The sequence below is a fragment of the Acomys russatus genome, chromosome 17, assembly GCF_903995435.1.
Source record: "Acomys russatus chromosome 17, mAcoRus1.1, whole genome shotgun sequence".
Lineage (NCBI taxonomy): Eukaryota > Metazoa > Chordata > Mammalia > Rodentia > Muridae > Acomys > Acomys russatus.
Window position 1 is genome coordinate 12,925,586 of NC_067153.1, and position 22,236 is coordinate 12,947,821.

General features: G+C 43.2%; 1 protein-coding gene and 1 pseudogene across 1 annotated transcript in view; one reads left to right on the plus strand and one right to left on the minus strand.

Annotated features, from left to right (window-relative positions):
- Positions 1 to 878: 878 nt before the first annotated feature.
- LOC127201792 (sorting nexin-15-like) lies at positions 879 to 3,104 on the minus strand (annotated as a pseudogene).
- A 6,868-nt stretch (positions 3,105 to 9,972) lies between these two features.
- Positions 9,973 to 22,236, plus strand: part of Fam135b (family with sequence similarity 135 member B) — a 285,376-nt gene continuing 273,112 nt past the window's right edge. Inside the window, exon 1 of the mRNA XM_051159566.1 lies at positions 9,973 to 10,296. The gene's annotated coding sequence lies outside the window, so the exon portion shown is untranslated. The remainder of the gene's footprint in view (positions 10,297 to 22,236) is intronic.

Sequence of the window (22,236 nt, forward strand, 5' to 3'; positions counted from 1 at the left end):
TTTGCCCCCCCCACATAGTGTAAGGACATAGCCAGGATGCTCTGTCATGGAAGCAGACAGCCTTTACTGGACATACATCAGCTGCAAGCACATTGATTGATTTTCTAGATTCTATAATTGTCAAAAATAACGTTCTTTTTTGAAAGCCAAGTAGTTTGTGGTGTTTTATAAAAATCCCCCACAAATAGCAAATGTTCTTTTGTGTGTGTGCTCTGACACATTGTTTTCACACACATTTAAACTTTATAAATTTTCCCTTGTCAAAGAATCCTTTTTCTTCCAACTATTAACTAAACAAAACAAAAACAAAAAAATAAAAGCAGCAGCAACAACAACAAGAAGGCCTGCTGTGGTGGCACACGCCTTTTATCCCAACACTCAGGAAGCAGAGGGAGATCGATCTCTGTGAGTTTGAGGCCAGCCTGGTCTACAAAAGAGTCCAGAACAATCAAGGCTACACAGAGAAACCCTGTCTCAAAAACAAAACAAAACAAAAACAAAAACAAAACAAACAAACAACCCCAAACCGAAACCAAACAACCAAAAAACAAAAACAAAAGGAAAAACCCTTTAGCTGGAGGGAGGACCTTACAAAAAAGGCAGTGGGCCAAGTCTGGCCACTGACCATGGCTCTAATGGGTGAACTGATAGAATCCACTCACATAAAACAGACAGACAGGACCAGAAGCTCAAGTCTGATTCCAAGGAGGCGGCAGCCAGGTCAGAGCTGAGAAGTCTTTGCTCTTCTCATATTTGATCCAGTTAATACAGATATAGCTCCTGGGGTTACAAGAGTGGGAAACAAGGTCAGGTCCCATGAAGAGGCATGGTGGATGATGGCAGTGCTGGAGCTGACATCCCAGAAAGGGCCCACCCCCTCAAGGCAAGTATGCATGAAGGGTCTCTGCCTGTTTCAGGTACTAAGCTGCCTTCTTTTTCAAGCCTTCTGGGCGGGCAGGGGATGGGTCACCCGAAACTCCCTGAAGCAAGATGTGCACCCCATCTCGGTAGCCCTGGAGAGCAGCAGCATAGGAGCCAAGGGCTTGAGTGATGAGCTCTGTGGCCCGGCTTAGGTAAGCTGGGGCAGGTTCTCCATCCTCAGCCTCTTCCTCCTCCTGTCCTCCTGGCTCTCGGGGTTCCTGGTCCAGCCTTTTGGACTGCATCTCCACGGCTGCCAGCTCATCTGTGTGAGTGGGGCTGAGGCGTGTACTTTCCTCTTTGTAGTAAGGGTTGAAAAGGGCAAGTTCAGCCTCAGAGAGGGGAACCGGAAGCTTCCTCCGTGCTGGCACAGTTGAAGAGAAGATCCAAGGCTTCCTGGGCAGGGCTTGATGGTAGGGGGTCCACTGGTACCTCCAACTCTTCCTGGCCTCTCTTTTCCGCAGGCAGCAGCTAGAGTAGCCAGCCTTATCAGGACGTGGTGTGGGGATGAGGCGGGTGGCAGCATTCACAGGTTCCTGGACACCTCAGAGGGCCATGTCACCTTCCCACAACCGAAAAATTCCTTGAGCTGGGGGCTGTTTTTTGAGTGCAGGGACAGGTACCGTGAAACTCAGCAAGTCCTCTGCTTCAAACTGACCAGATACCTCAGTGCCCGGAAAACAGGAAGCTCCTCTAGGCGGCTGAAGAGGCTGCGGTGAGTATAGGCCAAGTTCCCATGGAGCTTATGGAAGTCACTCTATAGCTTCCAGACTACTAGCTCTTTGAGATCCTCTGCGTCCTTCTTTGAGTTGAACTGAATGGTTACTTTGTACTCTGTGTAACCCTTGGAGTGGGTCCTGGGGTCCGAGACTCTGTAGTGCCTCAGGAAGTCGTCCTTTGACTGGCGCGGCACGGCAGCGGAGCAGAAGACAAATGTTCTCAACCATTGCCATTTCTACCCATCAATGGCGAGAAAGTTGTATTGTTAAAGGGACACATTTAAAGCAGAAAACATGGACAAGGAAATTATGCTGGAAGAAGCAACCCAGACTCATAAAGACAATCACTACATATTTCCTGGCAGATGCAGAGCCAAGATTTCAGTTCTTACCTTTGCCTGTTGTGGTGGTGGTGAGGTTCCAAGAGGAGAAAAAGACCTTGAAGGGAAGTACAAGTTAACGGACTACAGGAGACATGGAAGCAAAAGTTCAGGAGGGGAGCAAAGAGTGGGGGAGAGAAGAAGAGAAGGAGAGATAAAAACAAAGTATGTGAACTCCCTTTTGTGTGCTAATAAAAAAAAAAAACTACTGAAATGGCATAACATATAGGTGCAGTGCCTAGATCAAAATAAAAATGCAGATAGACTAAGCAGAAAATTATAAAGATACAGGTAGTTTGTTTTTTTTTCATAAACATAGAGGTTATCCCCTAAATACTTTGTAGATTCAATAAAATTTCAATGAACAAAAAAGCTGAGCAGCATAAAACCTAAGATATATAAGAATATAAGAAATATGAACCATTTCTTTATTGTAATACTATATGTATAACCATGTAAATATATAGAAAGGATATATCTGTTTCTCTGGGTATCTAAAATTAATATATACTATATTATATTCATATATTATAATTTAATATTATAATATATTGTGCATAATATATATATATATTGGTATTAGGTATAAAGGGAAAATATCTTAAGTATATATTTTTTGAATTGGCTTTAGTTCTGGAAATGAATCATGAGTCATTAAACATATTAAATTTTTATTCACAATTCTTGAGAGGGCACATAGCCTATGACTTCATAGGACAGAAAATATTTGCAAATATTAGCACAAAGACCCTTCTATTTTAGCAGCAACAACAAAAAAGGAAGTAAGAAATATAAGAAAACCACATTCCCTCCTTACAGAATCCCGACTGTTTTGTGTGGCCAAGCATAACCAATACACTCCTCAAAAGAGCAAGGTGTACAAGACAGCAAAACCCAACATTAATTGGACTAAAAAAGTGGGGCATGTGGAGAATGAGGAATACACAGTGCTATGGGAATCCATGTTCCTGCTGGTGAAACTGTAAGATAGTGTAATTGTAAAATCAATGTGGAATTTGCCAGTACACAAGGACATGTGTGTGTTCCCTTACCTCAGCAATTTATCTAAGTATAGTTGATGAGCCATCGGGGGTGCACTAAAATAGAAGTTCCAAGAGACTCGATGAGACCTGGTGTGCACACATGTGGCCCAAATATCTCCTGGCTGCAGAAAGTAAGGAGTGCTTTATGAAGGCTTTCCATAAGGGAATAGTATGCAGCAGGAACAGTGAGTGATTTGTTTACATGGCAGCATGACTGACCCTTAAACCCGGACAAGGAAGAGGAAAGAAGCAAAGACCTTCAAAATGGCACATACAATGTTACTATTTTAACAAAAATATATTGTACACGGCACCCATGTTGCAAATATAAAACATGGAACACAATACAAAAGTCAGAATAGTGTGGAGGTACGAGAAATAATGTGGGTGTGTATACTCATGTATTTTGGTCTCTAATTATAAGTCTTCTTAAAACATTAGAAAATGCATTTGGCTACATTTGATTGAAAGAAGTAAAGGTGACATCCAATGAGAATAACATAAATTAAGTTACAATTTCTGTTAAACTTGAAGTATTTTTATTCCTGCAGCAAAGCCCAGGGTAGGAAGGGCATAGCAACATGGCAAGATGTAGAGTGTTCAACAGCAGGGCCTGAGCAGTTGTCTGGGCTTAGCCATCTTTTGAAGAGAACTCCCCATTGTTGGGCTGAGGAAACAAGGCCAGAGGGTCACTGAGATTTATTAACAGATATGGAACTAGCTAAGGTCCTTACATTATTCTTCGGAGATTATTCTATCACTTAGGGAAAACTATAAGATCCTTGCAACTTAAAGAACAAAGTAAGATTGTAGCGCCTGGAAGGGACGGGCCTTCACTATGCCAGGAGCCTGTTAGGTGCCAGTTTCCTGGCAGGGCAACTGCATGTCATGGTTACCTACAAGGAAAGGATTAATATCCTGTTACAAAGAGGAAAAAGTGAGTCTCAGAAATAAGGAGAAAGGAACTATTGGGCTCATGATAAACCTTCCTCCCACTTTATAACTCACCAAAGATGTGCCTTGGAACAGGGCCTGGAGTTTCTGCAGACAGAAACATCACTAGTCCCAAAAGCTTCGATCAGAAGTGAGCATGTCCTGGATAGCTCCCAAGGCTGTGTTCTTTATAAAAGGAAGAATTTGTCCCCATAGTGCTGCCATCACTAATGGGGTGATTCATCAACCTTGGAAGATACATACACACACATATATGTAAATATGTAAATATATATATATATATATATAATTTTATTTATGGAGTTGCAAATAGTATCATTAGCTCATACTTAGGGATGATGCTTGTTTTTAAAAGGAGCTCACTGTCAACTCTAAAGAACCCTCTTTTTGGTTTTCAAAGTTGAAGATGTTCTCAAAGACAAAAAGTATTTGTTTCTAACTAACCTCTCTTGTTTTGGTAACTGCAGCTTTCTCAACAGTAAAGATATGGGCGTCATTAAGTGTGATACCTACATAAGACGTATGTTTTCAATTCTAACAATGATCCAGTATTCAGTTCCTTTTCAGTGTTTCACAGAATGGAGGACAAACACATAGGTGCTGAGGCCACACTTTCTGGCATAGAATAGCTCTATTAGACTCGGTTTCCTCTTCTATGAAAGGATAGAGATGGCAAGTCATGGAGCCTGTCACATGGCATGGCCAAAGGAACTCTGTGTAGGTTTGGGAAGATGGTTTGGAAGTCTATTTCTCTGCATATCTCACTCAAATGGTGTACTCTTTGACATTTATACAGGTAAACTCAAGTCTTCATGATAGAAAGTTACAGTTCATTTCGTCAGCCTTTGCTGCTGTGATAAACACCAGGATTGAACACTACTTGATTCCAGAATTGCTTTAATTTACAGTGTGTTCATATGAAGGGAAGTCATATTAGAAAACCAAGACAGGCATCTAAACACAGGAACTGAAATAGAGACCATGGAGACGTACTGCTGACTGGTTTATTCCTCATAGCTTCCTCAGCCTGTTTTCATATACCTCCCAGGGTTGGGCCTTCCCTCGCACATTAATCATTAATAAAGAAAATGTCCCACAGACTTGCCTATGGAACAATCTAATGGGGACATTTTTTCAATTAGAGTTCTTTCTTGCCAATTGAACATAACTTGATGTGAGTTGGCAAAAAATCTAACTAGGATGTCATTGCTGTTTGGAGCTTCAGGGAGGACTTCAAGAATCTATCTAGCCCAGGCCTAATCTGAATGTAGCCTGCGAGTTACTGTTATTTAAGCATTTTGTTTTAAGTCAAGTGGTAAAAGAGAAGATGCTTATATGCAGATGTGCTGAGATTAAGCCCACTTTTTATACAGATGGGAGGTGACACATCACTTATTCTCTTTGGATCGTTGCTAAGGGCCAAGTTATACCTGTGTGGCAATTGTCAGTTCCTGGAGATTGAGATGGGGTGAATGTTCTCCTGGCATATAATAGTATGAGGTCTGGAATACTGCTGGGAATCCTATGGCGTACAGACAGCCAAGGATTGTCTCTTAAGGATGCTGAGATTGAGAGCACTACTTTGCAGGATGCTGGTAAGGCACCTATATAAAACAAGCTTATTTAAACCGGCAAGCAAGAAAACCACATTAGGAAGAAAATACATCTCAAATCGATTCAAATACTCTTTAAATGTCTTACATACTGTCTGTGTGTTGTCCACACTGTGATGTGAGCCAGACAAAGAAAGACAAAACAGCAGCCACTTATTTAAGAATTTCCTTCACAAGCATGGGAGCTGTGACTCAGTGGTTAAAAGCACTGGCTGCTCTTTCAGAGGACCTAGGTTCAGTTTCCAGCTCCTGAATGGTGCCTCACAACCATCCTTAACTCCAGTTTCAGCGGATCTGGAGCCTACTTCTGGTCTCTGCAGGCACTAGGCATGCATGCAGTGCATATGCGTACTGTAAGGCAGAACACTCGTATACAGAAAACAAGAAAATAAACTAAATGTTTAAAAAAAGAACTTTATTTAAAGACTTCTCAGTTTGGTGTAAGTAATATATTTTTACGTAAGTGATTCTATCACAAAGCTCTGGGCATATACAAATCACAGAGGCGGGTCAACAGAAGAAAGAGTTAACCATGGATGTAAACCTAGGAAGGTTTCATGAAGAAACTAACATGGAGACCAAAATTCTGCAGGATGAGTAACAATTCACAGATACGCTGAAACTTTGGAGAGCACAAGGAACACTTTTGCTGGATCAGAGACAGAGTCAGTTTTGAGATCCCCTGAATCGTGAGCTTGTTTCACAAGCCCAGAACTATTCCAGAAGTTTCTGATGGGGGTGGGATCTTGTTCCTTCCAGATTGACCAAAATCCACAATGTTTATTCATTTCCAAGGGCGAGGCCTCTGATGCTCTCTACACATGCTGAGAGTCTGAGAGCTCTTCATGACACTTGCTTCTTAGTACCACAGGGTGTCACTATTAAAAAGCTGCCTCTCAGCCAGAGATGTTGGGCTGTTCTGCATAGATTCTTTGCTCATGTGCAAGAATCTCATCCCTCCTTTTTCTCTCTAAGGGAGGGAATCTTCACCTGAACCCCAGAGTCAACCTCAGCAAAGTGTCTATCTCTCACATCCCAGACTGCATATTTTTATACTTCTTGCCTTCAAACCAACCATTACCACCACCCAATTCTTATCATCTCTGGATCAGGGTAGCTCAGTACCTGTCATGGAATCAACCTTCTTCATACCTATAAACATAAAGCCAAGGCTACAACTGTTTCTCTACTTTATAAACACCACCCCTGATGAACCGGATTCAGCATTTTCACTGGCCTCCTGTCATTAATAACTTTGCAAATATACACACTGTGGAACTGACAGCTTGTGTTTTATGAGATGTTATTAGATGAAGGAAAGAAAAAGAAGGATGCCTAGGAGACTATGAGGTCGTTTGGCTTCTGTGAGTTGATTCTTGGGACTCATCCCCACACAAGCACAAAGAGTAGTACCTGTTATTTAGGTTTTAGATATATTTCTACTGAGGCTGACTGTGGATCTTGGCATGACTTCTCCTTAGAGGCCATTTGCATTGTCTAGTTGTTCCGGGTTTGTGAATCATCTTAGTTTTATGCCTTGTTGCTTTGGTACCTTGACATAAACAACTTAGGGGACCAAGGGCTTTTTTTTTTTTTTTTTTTTTTTTTTTTTTTAGCTCACAGTTCTGTGATTTCATGGAAGTCACAGCAACAGGAGCTTGAGGAATTTGATCAAATCACATTCACAAACAGCAGCTGAGAACAATGGGTGCTCCTCTGCCTAGGGAATGGTGCCGCCCACAGTGACTAGGTCTCCTCACCATAATTAACACCATCAAGGTAAGGTAAGCCCCCTGATCTAGGCAACCCTTCATTCATATTCTCTTCCCATGTGCATCTAGATTGTGTCAAGTTAACAACTGAAATCAAACAAATGCACCAGCTAAGGAGTGGATAGGCCCAGCTACAAGGAGGGTATAGGATCAGGGGATGTCTGAGTAAGATGGCATCACTCCAACCAAAAGACTGATGAATATGAGTAGCTGATCATGAGTAGCGTTTTAAGAGGAAAGAAGGACTTCACAGAAGGGGAGAAGGGGTAGGTTTGGTGTTGTATTTGTCTGGAATATGCATCACATTGCATGCGCACCCACAGTCTATGTAAAATTTTTGGCTCAGAAATTAAAATGTTTTACACAAGCTAAGCATGGTAATACAAGCCCGCAGTCCCAGATCTCAGGAGACAAGGGCAGGAGGATCAGGAGGTCAAGACCACCCAAACTTTCTGGTGTGAGCCTAGGATGGATTACATGAGATGCTCTTGCTATATGGACCATGAAAATGTTTTACATATGAGTGCACTGAAAGCCTAATGCCCTCTCCAAACTTTTACACTCAGTTCTTTCCCAGCCCTTACTGGCCTTAGCTATGCCTACAAGTTTCTTACCTAGCCTACACCCCAGAATATTTCTGTACCAATACAAGACATGAAAATACGCATTTGCCTGAGTGCTGCTCTTCTTGATTCATGAGAGCTATGCTGTTTGAAACATTTGCATTTTGCTTTTTTTTTTTTCACTTAACATATCATGGAACTTTCTAACCTAGGTGCTTGAAACCTGTTCCAGGACAGGGGAACAATAATTCCAGCATACCCACTGTCCTTAGGGACCAGAGAGGGCAGAGGGAGGCTTGCTTTGGCTTTCCACAGTAAGTTTGCATAGAACTGAAATGCAAATAAATGTCATCTGATTTTAATCATATTTCAAGGACAAATGTTTGCAAAAGAAAGGCACTCATTTTCCCCGATGGAGAAATAAATAATCCTTTATTAGCCATTCTCACGGTATTTGCTGGGATATGCATTCTTCCAGGCTTGGCTGGATGCTATGGGGAGGATTAGCAAAGCAGATGGGTCCTTTGCTCTCTTCTCTGTGCCAACAACCCCTTCAAGCTAACCCTAAGACAGTTTAGTACTCAGTGCTACTGTAGCTAAGTAGGCAACCTTCCTCACATGATAACCTACCTTCTCCCTTGCTTAAATGCCTTCAATGTCCCCACTGTGTTCAAAGTCGAGTCTAACTTTCTCTTGACTCCCCCAGGCCTTGGTGTGCACCTAACTCTTGTCTTACCTTCTCTGGTTCCTTCTGCTCTTCCTTACTGGGTGTCCCATGTGGATAAAAATTAAAAAAAAAAAAAAAAAAAAAAAAAAAAAAAAAAGAAAGAAAGAAAGAAAAAAAAAAAAAAAAAAGAAAAAAAGAAAGAAAGAAAGAAAAGAAAAAATAGTCCAGTCTACCTAGTTTTGGGGATTTCCCCTGCCCCTTCCTTTATGGAATGCTCCTCCCCACTTATTACCACCACCCTTGGATGTGCGCGCCCCTTCTTGCAAGTGTCTTTCCATCACAGCTACCTTACTACACTCTGACTGTCTCACCTGTATGAGTTAGTGCAGCCCAGTCTAGTAGAGGGAACACTGTGCTTCCAAGTGCCAGCACTGGTTCCACCTTTACGGCTGTTCTGTCACCTGTAAGAAGTAGGGGCTTCTTAACACAGTCATATTGAAATAATGCATTCCCAGGCAAACTGCCCACTGAAGAACGGCCAATAGATGCGAGTTGCCTTATGTTTGCCCATCGTTCTCATATTCTCCGTGGACGAAATTGGCACACCTCTGAACGCCAGGGTCTGTCTTGAAGATCATCTGCAAATGATGAGTGAGCTGTTGCCTAATGACCATTGCATATTTAGTAGTGGTTGTTTAGTGGTCACTTAGTGTTTTAAGTCTTTCTTTCTTTCTTTCTTTCTTTCTTTCTTTCTTTCTTTCTTTCTTTCTTTCTTCTTTAAGGAGTGTACTTGTTGCATCCCCCAACTTCTCCCAAGTTTAATATCTCTTTCCCCTGGGGTCTGAAAGAAACCTTCTCCTTCCAACTGTATCACGCCTTGCCTCTGAAGGACAGTCCCAGCATGGAGACTGAGCATGCTCCTGGCCAGATTTGGCTGGTTGGGGCCAGACTTCTCTGGCCCAGCGTCTTGCGCCCTCCACAGGCCGGGCGAGCCTGCAAGCGGGCGGGGTTTGGCCGCAGGGCAGCCTGGCGCGCCTAGGCTTTTCTGGCCGACAGAGGTGGGGGACGCGAGCTGGCGCCTCCCAGCCAGTCGCGCAGCCTACCGCGGTGCGCAGAGGCTGCAGGAGCAGAGCAGAGCGGCTGGAAGGGCTCTTTAGGCCTTGAGCGCGCTGTGTGTTGCTGGAGGTCCTGGCCTTAGGTCCTGGCGGGGAAAGAAGAGCAAGGGCGCTAGAGGTGAGCGGAGCCCTGAGAGCCAGCCAGGGCTCAAGAGCAGGTTCCCAGTCCTCTTAGGCAGGGGGAGGAGTTCCCTTCGCCAGATTCACAACCTTGCCTCAGGCACCTTAGCTGGGGCTGCCAGGAGGCCGCGGTGGCCGGGCAGCTGTTGCACCAAGAGGGGGCAGCTGCGGAGTTCTATAACCATAGCAACCGCATCAGCACCACGGCGGCGGTGGCAGCGGCGGCGGCGGTGAGGGCAGCATCCGCTTGCTCCTCCTCCAGGCAGCCTCACAGTAGAGACCTGAGACAGAGCTCGCAGGTGCCACCGACTCCTCGGTCTGCCCACAGTCGCTGCCCGTGTTGGCTGCAGGAAAAGGCGACAAGAAGAGAGAGGGCACTGGAGCTGGAACAGGGCCCTAGTAGGTGAGAGAAAGCGCTGCAGTGGGAGACAGGTAGGTGAGAACGCTCTGGGGTCACCAGCTGTAAAACTCTCTCCTCTGTGGCAGTGACGTTTCTGGAAGCGTGGTTGCTAGTTGGATGGCTTTCTATTACTGAGTGGGGATTCTGCCGGGAAATGTGTTTTTATCTTTCTCTATTTTCTACCAGCTAGCTCTGTCCTCTGATCTTGCCCAACATTTGAGAAAGTCTTGAGAGGACAAGGAGGACTATTGATGTAACTGGGTGAATGTGCTGGTCCTCAGGGGATTTTTCAGAACTGTCCAGGTCCTCCGAGCCACCGAACCCAGGTTAGGTGGAGGGGGTTATGGTCTCTGTTCTATGTGGGGCCGGCAGACTCAGAGACCATCCTTTTGGGGGAGGGTAGGGTGCCTTGTAGTTCAGGTGTAGGATGTAAAGGGACGATAACACACAGGAGCTCTTCATATGTAAAGCTAGCTTTAAACACAACCACTGCAGGGGCTATTTGGACAATAGTAACTAGTAAGGTTTTGGGACTCAGGAGTACCCCTGGAGCTTAATGTTTTATAGATAAGATGTTTTGGTCGTTGGGGGGATTGAGTGCTAAGAGAAATAAAATTTTTAACCAGGATGGAGATGAGAAATCCCCTCCCTTTCTTCTCACCTACCTTTCCCTCGCTCCCTGTAGCAGCAAAACAAAAACTGGATGGTGTTAAGAGACACCCTTTGACCATTGGCTACTGACAAACCACCCCACTTTTGGAAAGCTGGAGAAGAGAGACCCACTTTAGTCCCTCATATAAACTAAAAGGGCAATGTTTTCCACTGGGTTCCAATGCTCTTGATGTTAAGTTTGTTTTAAGCCCTGGATGCGCTCGAGGTGTCTCCAGTGTGTGATGGACTGTTAACTGCATCTTTGGGCTGGAGGGAGGGTTGGAGTTTGGCACATGATTAACCAAGTTTAACTGGGAGAAAAAGCCCAGAGGACCTGAGAAGAAGGAGGTGTGTTAGATGAGTAATTCCAGTCAAAAGCTCATCATAGAGTTTAGCAGCAGATTTCTGAAGAATTTCCAGGATGGATAGCCACTGACTGTGAATGAGTTATCCTTTTATATCCTAGCCTCAGGGGACTGTGGTAAGTCCCAGTTAAAAGGGTATGTTCTTTAATTGGGCTTTTAATTTATGATGTAGTTATGTTACCCAAGAGGATGTGATTTGGCCAGCATGTCATCTGGGGATTTATACCACAATGAGGACAATATATTATAGGGAGATTCTAAACTATAGTGTAGAGCAAAGAGGGCAAGATTCTGGAGTCAGAATAGGCTCTGAACTCTGCTTTCATCATACACCTGTTGTCTGACCTTGAGTTGCCCCTATCTTGTTGGGATTTCTCCTGTCTATGTAACGGGATACTAGCAGCCCTTAGAGTTTGCTAGGCTCTTGTAACAATCAAATGCAATGGCAGAGGATGCAAATGGAGCAGGATTATAAAGCTTTGTGACTAATGCAATTTTAAGAAAATCATCATTACCTAAAGAAAAATCCTCAGATTAGCAAAGCATTGCATAGGTAGCACACATGGAAAGAGTGGAACTATTAGTCAGTGAATCATGGCTGAACTACTGCCTGGTTCCAGAGACACCTGAGCAATATAAAGAGGGCTTTATCGGGGAGAACACTGCATGTGCTCCTTGTTTATTGCTGCTGAAGGTCAAGCGCTTTTTGTGGAAGGTGCTGCTCCTCTCTCTCCAAACAATGAGTTCTGTGCAGCACAGAGTGGGACCAAACATCAGATGGATATTTGCACAAAGTGAAGGCTCCTTTAAATGTTGCACACATGGTGGGTTCTTTTGAAGCTGCAATTGTTTCAACCCAAATCTGTCCCGAAATGCCAGATTTATTTTATAACCCTGACCAAATACATACACCTTGACTGCTCAGGGAACTGTAATCTCTGGAAAGAGCCAGGCTTGTGCTCTTTACTGCTTTGTGTGTGTGTGTGTGTGTGTGTGTGTGTGTGTGTGTGTGTGTTTGTGTGCGTGTGCGCTTGCTTGTGTTTTTGCCCATGCTGGTGTCTCTGTAGAAAGTAACCATTTCTCATGCTTTTCTTTTTGTGGCCCCGTTCAAAGGCTCCATCATATCTGGAGCCTCCCCTGATCCTCTCTGGGGTTCCTTGACACTCTGCACCTGTTGTGACTGGCAGACTGTGCTGTGTCATTGCTTGTACACGTGTTTCTTCTGTCCTGACTCTATGCTCCATGAGGACAGGGGCCTCTGCTACCTGGCTCCCTTGTGCTTCCACATCGTATGGTGATTAGTGTTAAGTGAGAGAGTGGGTTTTATCAGCAACTCGGCCACCTGTCCTCAAAGCAGCACCACAAAGCCTGCCTGTCCCTGGCATCTTCCTGTCTCAGGGTGCAGCAAGCCTGAGTGATACTTGCTTCCCTGCTGTGTATTATTTGGGGGTGAGCCCACTGAGGGAGAGTGAAGGAGAACACAGGTACAAACCTAATCTCAAAATGTTCATTTCTTTATGAAGGGCACTTTAGAAATGTTGGGATCTGATGCTAAATGACTTTCATATAACATTTGCTGAGTACTTCAGATGAAATATTTTAAGCTTGGGATTTATTGCTCCTCCCTCCATTTCATTCTTTTAATTTATCTTTCATGTAATGAGAAAGCATATAACCTGACCCCAGATTCTAAAAGGATTGAGAACTAGGGTGCTGTACTCCACTTTGCCTCAGTTTCCTTGTTTGTAGTAGTCTCACAGTGGATGCTGAACACTTAAAGTAACAGCTGTGAAGAAAAGAAAAACAACTTCCTATGGCCTATAAAGCACCCAGCACAAGCACATGCTCTTTCCTTTTTCAGTTCTCTTCTAGAAAATGAGAAAAAAAAAAAAAAAAAAAAAAAGAAAGAAAGAAAATGAGCAACATCCCTGGGCTTAATTGCACAGTATCAGATGAGATACACTCCGAAGCCCCATCTCCACTTCTTGTTAGCTCGCTGTGACCTTCAGTAAATCGTTGTACTTCTGTGGCCACTTGCTTCCTCTGCAAGGTCTTATAATGATGGTTACCCTCCCAGATAGGCTCAGGAAATGTAAAGAAAGAAAAACGGCACGTGACATCTGAAGGAAAAGTATAGTTGCCAATTATAGAAGGTTTCAGAATTAGTTTTAATGCTCCAAATGCATTTCTTTTCTATATTTCAGCTACAAAAGAGACACTGAGATTGACGGAGGGAGGAAGAAGAAAGGAAGGAAAAGAGAGGGAGAGAGGGACAGATGGGAGAGAGGGAATTGGGGAGGGAGAAAGAGGGAGGGAGGGAGAGAAAAAGAGGGAGGGAGGGAGGGAGGGAGAGGGAAAGATGGAGAGAGGAAGGGAGGGAGGGAGAGAGGGGGGAGGGAGAGAGAGAAGAAGCGAGAGGCACCTTTTTAGATGTGAGAGTTTATGAGGGAGAGAGTATACTCAGCTGTGGTCCTGATTCAGGGATGTGTTCTACCTCTGAAATTACTTACTTTTAGGACTGTTGACTTGACCTTCATTTCCAGACCTTTGTTTCATAATCTATAAATGGCCTGGAGGGTTTCAATGTCCCTGACTAACTCTCGTTCAGTACTCACATACATAGACCTGTGCTGTCTTTATTGAGGTTCCGTCTCTTGTCTTCCATCTTTGGTCCTCCACCCATCCTTTTCCTCAAACCTCACACGTGTTCAAACTCTACACTCCAAAGCCTAATGCCGCACTGCCACAGGAACCTTTTTCTTTCTTTGTGAAGCAAGGGTGTTGAGCAATGAGCCTTCGCCTTTGGGATTTGTTGACTGCCTCATCCCACCTCTCCTCCATGTAAAATGTTTTGCTGCACTGGCCAGCCTGTGAGAAGTCTTTCAGGTAATCAACTGGAAGGTGTGAAATGAATTCTAATATAAATTGAGTTGATGGGAATTCATGACATCTCTACTGCTTTTCCGTTTCCTGCATCATGGGTGCTCATCAGTGGTGAATGCTTCTGCTAAAACATGAATCATTTTTAGGTGGCTGCAGAGGAATCTCTGAAGTCATAGTAGAGGAGGATTCTCATGTCACAAAGGAAACTGATGCTATGAACCAGTGCTCTGTGTCCCTCTACCTTTGGTGTGGATGGACTAGGATTCTGATCATTTGGTGTGGGAAACTTATGTAATCTTCCTTGTCCTTTCTCCTTCCTCATGTCAGTGGAACCCTGAGGTTTCACTATGAACTGGGAAAGACCCTTTAAATAAACTTAGCATGTGTTTAAAGTATCAATGCACCAGGTAATGTTCAAGCCAGGGAGCCAGGGAGGGGCATAAAAATGGAGGAAGAAGTGCTATGAAGGGAGTGTAAGGCAGGATAAGATATAAAGAACAGGGTGAAGTGTTACCCACTTATATTGGTGAGACATGAAGAGGTGACATCATTGAGAGTCACCTCTTAAGTGTTCCCTTTCCTCTTGAAGGTCATGGGAAGCCATGGAAAGATCAGCAGTTGTGCAGAATGCTCTCTTCGGCTGCAGAGTGCAGAAGAGCTTAGAAAAGCTAGATCAAAGAAACATAGGATGGCCTGATAGGTAACCTTGCAGGTCAGAGTTGCTTGCCATCAGGCATTGGGAGTGGAGCTGCAGAGAACAGGAGGCAGAGAGCAGTGCAATGGTGATGGAAGGGAAGTGAGTATACAGCTTCATCTCTCAGATAAGTGTTTGGGTGGAGCACTGCAGAGACTGGGGAGCACTGAGGGAAAAGGAGGGAAAGGCACAATTGTCTTCCTGGCTATCTTTTCAGATGCTCGGCAATCACTGGTCCTTTCGTTCTTTACCTGAACCAATCAATCAAGCTCTGAGTTGGCACTCTGGCCTCCTTGGTGAGGCTCTGCAGTCACTGCTGGCTAGTAGGTTAGAAAATTAAAATCAGATTTGATAAACCAAAACCCTTCTGTGTTCTTATAACCCAGAGTGAAAGCTGAATCCCTTTCTCTAAACTTTAACCTAAACCTTAACCCTATTTCCACCCTAAGCCAGACCCTCATAGCCTGAATTACTGTCCCCACATGTCACAGCATTCACTTTTTACCTCTGGCCGCTTTGCTCATATTCAAGTGTATCCTTGTGTATCCTCGTTTTTTTCCATAAGCAAATAGTAATTTGCAACCTAGTCTGGTTACAGTGCCAGGGCCTCCTTATGCGAAAATTTGTCTGCCATTTGTCACTTACTTCTGAACCAGTCTCTTCTTTGATGCATCTTTCTCTGTAGTACTTTAAGAAGTTCACTGTAGGACTTCCATTGGTAGAATAAATTCTTCCAAGTGACATGTGCTCAGTGTATGTGTATTGAGTAAATGGGTTAATAAATGAATATAGCATTGGCTTCTTGGAGCTCCCAGCAGAACTACAGGTCCTTATGTAATGTGAGACAAAGTACATGTTTGTTGAGTGAATAAATGTATCTATGAATACAAATTTGCTAGACTCTAGAGTAAGTGATGATCCCAACATTTAGAATGATTCAGAAGACAAACTATGACATTCCCAATAAATTTAAAAATTAAATCAATATTTATTACATGTTATGTCCCTCTGATGTACTATGAATGTCCTGGCAGTTGGACCCTACGGCTACTCAGACTTAGCGCTTTAGAAAACATTTAATGAGACATGGCAACCTAGAGGAATTCCTGTTGCAGGAGTCCCTGACTTGGCATTTACTGGGAGGTCTGCTTGCTCGCTGCTGACTCTTACTGTATTTTAGGCACTTTTCCATTCTGGCCTTTGATGCCTTGCCTTACATTTTAATAAAACTTAGTTTCTCTTTGTTTGGCTTCATGGCACATGGAGATTGTTTCTTTCCTCCTGAGAGCTTTCTTCCTAATTTTGCTTTGCTTAGGCAGATGTTGAAGTGACGTCACCATCTCTGAGGTCACAGTCCTCAGCTGAGGGGGATTGGTAAGGATAGTGACGAGAAGGGGTGTGTACCAGCCTGAGGCATGAGTGAACGTTGAGCACGGAACTATTACAGAGGCAAAGCCATGGGCTTCTCTCTGAAGAAGCTGTTTCCTGGAGCACAGCTTCTGGCAGGAAGGTTATGTATGGACATGAGGTACAGCTGAAATGGCAAAGAAGGTTCTGACTCTGTCTTTCTAAGGCCTGTCTACTTCTCAGTCAGGTGCAGCTTAGGGAAAGGCTCCTGTGTGCCCTTCACTGACATGTCAATACCCCCCCCCCCCAGCGAGAATCAGTTAAATCCCTTTGAATTTAATTTTGAGCTGAGTGTTTGATTACGCGCGCGTGTGTGTGTGTGTGTGTGTGTGTGTGTGTGTGTGTGTGTGTGTGTGTGTGTAGACATTTTAATGAGCTTAGGGTATGGCGGTCACCTTCTATTAGATCAATGAATTAGACCATAGACATCATTGTTGGCGATGCAGCTCAGTTGGTATGGTGGGTGTTTGACTCGAAACAAACAAACAAACCCACACACCCACATCTAAACATCTAAGAGTCTAAACCAGATAATCTAATGTTGACTCTGAAACAAATTAACTGTGTCCCTCAAGCAAGAACCTCACCTCCCTTGGGTAATTTTTTCAACTTGTGCTGTGAGGGAGTTTGGATAGTACCTGACTCATCAGGTCCACACACATTTCCTAAGTGCACTTTATTATCCATGCTCTGTTCTAGAAGCTTAGAGGGCTAAATAAAAATGTTTCTCTCCTTAAGAAGTATACAGACTCTGAAGAGAAACAGAGTGAAGAAATCACTGTGGTCAGTCACAGGAGAGCCCTTTGCGAGGGTGCACTATGACAATAAATGAGACATATATCTGATCTTTTGGCAGGAGATGTCTTAAAAAGAAAGGTATCTTAAAAGGGACATGAGCAGGGCAGTAGTGGCGCACACCTTTAATCCCAGCACTTGGGAGGCAGAGGCAGGTGGATTGATGTGAGTTCGAGGCCAGCCTAGTCTACAAAGTGAGTCCAGGACAGCCAAGGCTACACAGAGGAACTCTGTCTCAAAACAAACAAACAAACAAACAAAAACAAGAACAAACCACAACAACAAACAAACAAACAAACAAACAAAAAGAGGGACAGGAATTGCAGGTAGATGTTAGGTAGGCAAACACGGAGTATGAAGATGTCGGGTATTTCAGTTAAAGGATAAAGACAATGTGGAAACCAGGCGTTGCGTAGGCACTGCACACTGAAGAATGTATAGGTGCAAAGTACATGGGGTAGGCTTGAGACAAGGACTGAAGAGAAGATTAGATGGTTAAACACAGAGCTCAACAGGGTCATGAGCACCTTACAGAGGAATTTAGTATTATATGGATCTGAATGTAAATGGTGGGCAATATATAGTAAGAAATATAGCTAGATACTTGTTATTTGAATCATGTAATTCCACCTATACTGTAGAGAGTACACTGAGAGAAGACAAGCGGTGTGGAGACCAGCGACAGTGGCTGGAGTGGGAACCACAGGGTTCATGGGAACAAAGGTGCCCCAACTCATATGATGGTAGTGGGCAGTAGGAGGAACTTGAGATATATTAAGTTGGTGGACTTCGAGAACTTTCCTGGATGACACCATGTAGGAGAGAAGATGATGGTGATTATCTTGTTCTGATGCATGGGGCTTATTGTTGACTTTGGTTGGGAGACATAAATCCCAAATAGAAGGTTTTAAAGGAGGAAATGATTAGTTCTTTTTGAAAAAGTAATTTAAAGTATCTGTGGGGTGTCCTTGTATATTTTAGGTAAGTGGAAATACATCAGAAAACTCAGGAAAAAATTTCTTGGATGAATGCATAGACTTACGAAGCCATTGGCAGACAGCAATTGAGAGAACAGGAATAGAAGTGATCATCCTAAGCAAATCAATAAAGAGAAGAACCTAGGATGACAATGGAGCTCCTGGTGGCCCTCTCCTAGCTGAGGAGTTAGTGGGAGTTGACAGCTGTTGAGGGTAGAAGAGGCACATTTCTTTGGGAGAGGTGGCCATAGGTCAGTTGCTTATTTCCTATGTCTGACCATCCACCCCAACACACACACACACACACATGCATATGAATATGAATATCACTAATTGGACTTAATGAGCTATTAAAAAAGAGAGATGAAGTGAGCTGGGAGATGAAAAACACTTGGGGAGGCAGGGAGATGGAGGGAGGGAGGGAGTGAAGGGTAGATGGGACCAACGAACATTGTACACAATATGAAATTTTAAAATGCTCTAACAATGTTTACATAAATAAATTTCTACTGATGAATTTCAGAAGTCCATAGAATTCCATACATTAAAACTTTGGCATTATTGAGAGAACCAAGAGTAGAGGTGGGGCACAAGAAATGGTAATGTGGAAGTCAGTATGATCAAAGCATATTACATACATTTATGAAAAATAATCTTGTGAAGTTCTGAAATGAATATATGCTAATAAAGTTTGTAAAAATTTAAAAAATCAAAACCAGAAATGCTCTCCTAAACCTAAAAGTTTCTACCTCTTCCAATCTAGTATGAAAATAAAAAGTAATCTCCCTCCGGTGTCAGTTTCCTTTCATCTTAGAGACTTTGGGCATCGTTATTAAACCTCTGGCACGGTCACACTGTCCTTAGTGTCCCTGTGGGGCACTTCTTCCCTTACCCTGGACGTTTCTTAATAGAGCTCTCTCTGGTAGCTTCTCCACATTTCTGGGAACAGGAGTTTTTTTATTTGTATCTATAGTGCTCGTGGTTGTTGGGTTTTCTGGAATAGTATTATAGATGTATTGAATTATTTTCTTAATGACACTCTCCCTTACAAGATGGCAAGCTTGAAGGGGCCAGGACATTGCTGTGTTTATAGCTGTATTAAACATTCAAATAGCACACGATAAATATAAAAAAATAGGAAATTGATACCAGAAATCTCCAGTAGTAAAATGATACTTTTTATTTTCAGATTGAAAATCAGTAACACCAGCTCCACTGTAGCACAGCGTAGCACACTCTGCTCAGAAGGTGGACGTCTGGCTCAAAGGCACCCTGAAACCTGTTCCCAGATATGGCTCTTTCCTCTGAAGCAGCTATCTCTGCCTGTGTCTTCTGGCAACACTGGCAAAAGTCTTTCAAGTTACAGTTTAATAGAAGAGATACACACCACACCACACATTTAGCTCCCATGACTTAGAATATGGCATATTGGACCATACAGTAGATGACTGCTACCAGCGATATGTCTTGGTCTAGGCACAACGACTGTTTTACCATTTCTTGGGAGTCATTTCCTATTGAGGCCAGTAATTGTGGAGCACCAGTACAGCCACCTGTTCTACTTAATCCAAAGAAAAGAGCCTTGTTCTCCTGGATAGTGACTCTTAACCCTAATGGCATCAAGGGTATTTTGAGCATGCGATAAAATGCACAGATACCCTTCTCAGACAAACCAAATGAAACAAATCATCTGAAACCTTACCAGAGTCATCAAAGAGTCTTCAATTCCCTCATAGTTCCCAGTGAAGAATATATTTTCTAGCAGAAGGCTGGAGCTTCCTTGGAATTGTGAGCACACACATGTGTACATCATCATGTGGTGGATGCATTCTGGGTAAATGCCAGCATAGCATGTCTTCTGGTGCCCTGACAAAAAAGCATCATCTTTAGAGGGAATCATGTTTTGGGTTGAATCCCTGTTCCAACTAGAGTTACCAAATTACTCCATGTTTCCTAGGATTGTCCACTTTGAAAACCAAAACCATTGTATGCCGGGAAGCTACTCAGTTCTGGATAACACATCTGGAAAGTCATTTCATTTCTGACACTTATTAGCCCCGGGACCATAGGCAGCTACTTGCCTTCCATGGAAGGGTCTTGCTAATCTGTGTTTTTGGGCAGGTCCCTGAGATACAGAGATAGAAATAGGGTTCCTGAGAGTGAGTGAGTGAAGTTTTCTCTCTGTTGAAAAGGGCAGGGGTAAGAAAGGGAAGAGGAGAAGGAGAGAGGGAGGAAGAGAGCATGTGAGGGAGTAGGTGAGAGAAAGAGAGAGGAGACGAGCAAGGGGAGAGAGGGAGCAGATAGAGTTGTGAGTGTAGGTCTGGTCACATACAGATTGTTCATGAGGCCCTGGACCCCACCGGGCCCATAGCACAAGGGTCCAGGATTGTTGGGTAGCTTGTGGATCTGTCTTTGGCCACATTTCATCTATAGAGTTTGTTGGAGAAGAACATACAATTAGCCAGAAACAGTTTTCACGAACATAGTAACTGTGTTCTGTTTGTTACCAGCCAACACAAGAATTTGGTGAAGGGCACACAGTAGAGAACAGCTCCCTATACACACACCTCTACTATATTATAACCTATTTCTACTGGAGCGTACCCAGCCTGCTTTTGACACAAACCAGCTCCTCAGGACGCCCAGTGAGAAAGATCTAGAAAAAACACTCATGCACAAAGGTCCCCCTAACCTAGCAGTGCTTAGAAGCCACTCCACCTTGCCATATCTTCCTTTTCCATTTTAGCTTCACTAATCATTGCTTGTCTTTCAAAAACATGACGGAAAATGCTTTTTAGCTACAAATAAGAATGAAATATTGTCATTTGCAGAAGAAAATGGATGGAGACATTGATAAGTGAAATCAACACATACATAAAATCATCCATCTGGGTTTGAGTCTATGTAAAAACTTACTGTTTGAGAATGAACACACCAATTCATTCCCCAATGCTAAACAATCAGCCTAAAAACATACATACAGGTAATTTATAAATTAAAAAGGTTGTATTTAAGACTATATGTGTGTACATATGTATAATATGTGCATACATGTACATATGTTCATTGTTATTTTATTTACATTGGTGTTCTGCTTCCATGTATGTCTGTGTGAAGTTGTCAGATTTCCTGGAACTAGAATTACAGACAGTTGTGAACTGCCATGTGGGTGCTGGGATTTGAACATGGGTCCTTTGGAAGAACAGCCAGTGCTCTTAACCACTGAGGCATCTCTTCAGCCCTACATGTGCTCATACAATAACTGTTTTAAAAAAGACTTTAAGGAGAGCAGGGAGGAATATATAGGAGGACTTGAAGGGAAAGGGGAGGGAAAGGAGAAACTTTCTAATCAAAACAATAATCTCAAAAATTAAAAAAGATTCTAAAGCAACCGAAATCAATAGAATTGTAAAGAAACAACTGAAAGTGGACCAGAGACTCAGAAGGGCGTTATTATGGAGGTCTCCCAAGTCCTGCTAGGTGAGCTCTGTACCACACTGAAGTGCATCTTCTCAGTGCATGGAGCTTTCCCTCTACCATGCCCAGTGACAAACTTGCTCACATAGCAGTCGGTACACATGAATTAACCTGTACCTGTCACCTTCTCTCTGACCTTACTTGTTGAATCTTGCCCTTCTGTGATTCTGCAGCTACTCCTGGATGCCCTTTCTGCTTTCCCTCTCAAGTCATTGGGCTTCTTTCTCTATAGCTGCTTTTCTTGTTCTAGAGACTCTGTAGTCTATGGATTCAGCAACATTCTTCCAAAGGGCCCAGTTAGAATCCCAGCTCTCCCAGGGTTGTCCCAGGACTTCAACTATGTTATTTAACCCGTGTTAACTTTTGAGTTTTTCCCCCGAAGCAACAACAATATGCATCTCACATGGAACCGTTATTAGTAACAAGTAACACAAATGATATTGAACAGATTCTATTATAATTCATGGTGTATGGTGGGAGATTAGTGTTTGCTCTGATTGAAGAGTGGCCTGAGTACTTTAATATCAGTAAGAAGACAGGAGGCACATTTTACTTTTAAACATTATTTATTTATTTTTATTTTATATGTATTGTTCCTTGCCTGCAGGCATGTATGAGGATCATGTGTGTGCAATGCTCCCAAAGGCCAGAAGATGGTGCTGTAGTTCCTAGCACAGGAGTTACAGATAGTTTGGAGGTGCTGTTTGGGTGCTAGGAACTGAA